Source organism: Sapajus apella, unplaced genomic scaffold (assembly GCF_009761245.1).
Source record: "Sapajus apella isolate SASKATOON/1434 unplaced genomic scaffold, GSC_monkey_1.0 scaffold32, whole genome shotgun sequence".
NCBI lineage: Eukaryota > Metazoa > Chordata > Mammalia > Primates > Cebidae > Sapajus > Sapajus apella.
This window is the reverse complement of record NW_022436972.1, coordinates 3,391,955-3,395,707: the sequence shown is the minus strand read 5'-3', so window position 1 is coordinate 3,395,707 and position 3,753 is coordinate 3,391,955. Positions and strand designations below refer to the sequence as shown.

The 3,753-nt window shown below is 36.1% G+C and overlaps 1 non-coding gene across 1 annotated transcript; it reads left to right on the top strand.

The window, feature by feature from the left end:
• The first annotated feature begins 3,187 nt into the window (after positions 1-3,187).
• On the top strand, positions 3,188-3,303 carry LOC116562554. Its single transcript, XR_004274008.1, has one exon. It is a non-coding gene; the product is annotated as a U5 spliceosomal RNA (small nuclear RNA).
• Positions 3,304-3,753: the final 450 nt, after the last annotated feature.

Below are 3,753 nucleotides of genomic sequence, written 5' to 3'. Positions count from 1 at the left end.
GGCATAGTCGTGTGCACCTGTAATCCCAGCTACTAGGGAGACTGAGGCAGAAGAATCACCTGAACCCGGGAGGCGGAGGTTGCAGTGAGCTGAGATTGCACCACTGCACTCCAGCCTGGGTGACAGAGCAAGACTCTGTCTCAAAAAAAAAAAAAAAGAAAAAAGAAAAGAAAGGTGGCATAGACATTGGGAAGATAACAGCAGTGTTTGATTTTGATATCTAGGAATTATCTTGTGGACTAACAAACAGATTTTTGAAAAGCCTATATAGCTTGAGTTAATTTGATACAAAGATTTATATGAATCACTTAAAACAAGCTTGTTAATTATATTTTCACTTTGCCAGTCATCACTGTCAAAAGTGCTTTGTTAAAGTCTCTTAACATGATTATGTGTTTGTGTATTTTACCTTGCAATATAAGGACTTTAGAGTGCTTTTATAAGAATCATAGCTAGCATTTTAAAGCAGTTTTTATGTTCAAGCACTGATCCAAGCCCTTGATACACATAAACCAATTTAACCATCACAATAGCTTATGAGGTAAATGTTATAACTGTTCTCATATCAAGACAAGTAAAGACAGAGAGAGACAGTAATTAACATCTTGCTCAAAGTCACACAGATAATACGGACCAGAGTCAAGATCAAAGCAATCTAGTTCTAGAATTCATTCTCTTAACCACCGAACACTTCAACTGTGATCACCTGACCAGCTTTTGTTCAAGAAATGGATTCTAGTCTATTACCTCCACCCCTAAATTAGACATTACTTTCATTATTTTATACCTTGTATATTTATTTATATTTAACAATATATTTGTTCGCAATTTCCTCTTGTCTCTCAGACATTATATCTGAAGTGTATAGATATATAATTTTTTTGGAGACGGAGTGTTGCTCTGTCACCCAGGCTGGAGTGTAGTGGTGCAATCTCGGCTCACTGCAACTTCCATTTCCCAGGTTCAAGCAATTCTCCTGCCTTAGCCTCCTGAGTAGCTGGAATTACAGACATGCACCCTACGCCTGGCTAATTTTTGTATTTTTAGTAGAGACAAGGTTTCATCATAATTGACCAGGCTGGTCTCGAACTCCTGACCTCAAGTGATCTGCCCGCCTCAGCCTCCCAAAGTGCTGGGATTACAGGCTTGAGCCACCATGCCAGGCCTTTTTTTTTTTTTTTTTTTAAGCTTCCTTAGTGAGTGTCTTTTGTAAGTGAGCGTCCCGTGTTTAAGTAAAACATGTTTTTACTTCATCCTTGCTTTTAAAGATGATCTCACTGGGTAGAGAATTGTGGCTACTTCTTTATGATTTCTTAGTACACTGAAAATAATTCGCTGACTCTAATTATCATGATTGCTGAAAAGTGAGATTTAACCCTCCTTTAAGGATCTTCTTTTTGTCTTTCACGTCCTATAGTTTTCTATGTTACATCTAGTTGTAGATTTTTTTCCTATTTGAGGTTCATTTGGCTCCCTGTGATTGAGAGTTGATATCTAGAAACATCTCTGGAAAACTCCTAGCCATATGTCTTTGAAAACAATTTCTTCTCTATTTTCTCTATTATTCCTTTTTGTATATCCAATTAGATATATGCTAGACCTTCTTACTCTCACTTCCTTGTTACTCAGCAGCTTTTACATTTTGCATCTCTGTCTTTTGGGTAGAATTTCAAATAATTCCTTCAGTTTACTAATTTTTTATTCAACCGTGGCTGACTTACTCTTTAATCTTACTGATTTGTGACAATTTTTGTCAGTCAAATGTACTGCAAATATTTTCCACTCTTTGGCTTCTATGTTTATTCTTTTCATGGTGTCTTTGATAGATAACAGTCCTTATTTTGGTCTAGTAATAGCCATCAACCAAAAGACACTGCCAAAGCTTGGCAGAGATGATGCTCTCCCTTACCATGAATACAACTTCCGGAATGGTGGAATAAAGATCTCTAAAAATCTACTCCAGAAAAACAATGACAACACTCTTAAAAAATGTCAAATTCAACTTCTTCAAAACTTTGAAAATTAAACTCTTCAAAAATTTCATATGTGCAAACTCAAGAAAAACAGCTGAACCTAAGTAAGAGGAGTGAGCTTTGTGCGTTTCAAGTTGTTCTAATGACATACACCTCTCCCTAGCGCTTCAGAATCTTAAAACCCCAATTGAGTAGCTCTGAAAATCATTGGCCTAGCAGCCACTAGAGGAGGCAAAATGTGTGCAGAGCTCAGAAAAGGGCCAGCCCCAAAGAATTGACACTATTTTTGACCTGGCTAACAACTTGCTGAAAAGTTCCATCCTTAAGGTTTTTCTTAATAGAACAGACTCAGGGCACCCTCTACACAAATAGCACAACACACATGGAATTTGTCAAAACAATCCACAGCAATTGTTTAACATTACAGTTGCTAGAGGAAGCATTACCGGTTGGGGCTAAGAAAAGGCTGTCCAAAAACTTAAAAGTTAAATCTGGAAATATTATGTCCATCAGGGACTTTCAGATGTTCTTAGATATGCCTTGGAATCCCGAAGACTAAAAGCATATGTAGGGTTGTTTGCAAACCTAGTACTACATGTGTGCCCAAAAAGAGCTGAGAATGCCCTGAACTTTCAAATCTAGCTGACCTTGAGGATCTGCTCAAGAAGGAAGTGAACGGTAAGACAGTGTTGAAAGCTTCCTGCAGGAGTTTTGAAGGCATGCCCCTCATACACACACACACACACACACACACACACACACACACACACAGCCCCAGGTAAGGATAGAAGAATTATTGGTCCAAAACATAAAGAAAACTTTGTCTAGTTACTAGCTGACCACTAAGCTAACTAAAAGAGACTTCAGTGGACACACATGACAAAGAATACAGTCATTACAGCAGTAGTCCAGGGAAGTCATTAAATACATAAGCAAACAGCAACAACAAAAACACTCTGTGAAGAGAATCTTACTTCCAGAATTGTCACATTGTATTATGTAAAATGTCCAGTTTTTAACAAAAAATTATAAGCCATTAAAAAGCAGGAAAAAAGTCTTATGTACAGGAAAAAGAACACTCAAAAGAAACTGTCCTTAATGAAAGCCACTGTTGGACTTAATAGACAAAGACTTCAAGTCAACAATATAGATAAAATTATGTGAAAAAAATTACAGGAAAGTATGAAAATAATGTCTTATAAAACATAAGATATATACTCTGGTTTCTCTTCAAGTCGTATAAATCTTTTGCTTTTTACTAAAGATTTCCATGGAAAGGAACAATTCTGAGTCTTAGTCCAATTTTTTGAGGCCCTGTTTCTGTGGGACTGATTAAAAAATAAAATAAATAATAATAATAAAATATAAGATATTAAAAAGACAGAAATTACTTTTGAAAATGAAAATTCTGAAGTCAGAAAGTACAATTCCTATAATGAAAGATTCACCAAAGGAGCTCAAGAGAGAATTTCAACAGACAGAAGAAAGACTCAGAAGACTTGAAGACAGATTAATTGAGATTATGCAGTCTAAGAAATCGAAGAAAATGTGCAGAAAAAGGAACAGAGCCTCAAAAACTTGTGGGACATCATCCAGCATACCAACATCCACAGAAGGGAAGTTCCAGAAAAAGAAAAGAAAAGAAAGGAAAGGGGAGAAACAATAATTGGAGAAATAATGGACAAACCTTTTCAAGTTTATTAAAAAATATTCATTTACACATTCAGGAAGTGCAATGAATATCAGGACAAATTCAAAGAGATCCATACTTAAACACATT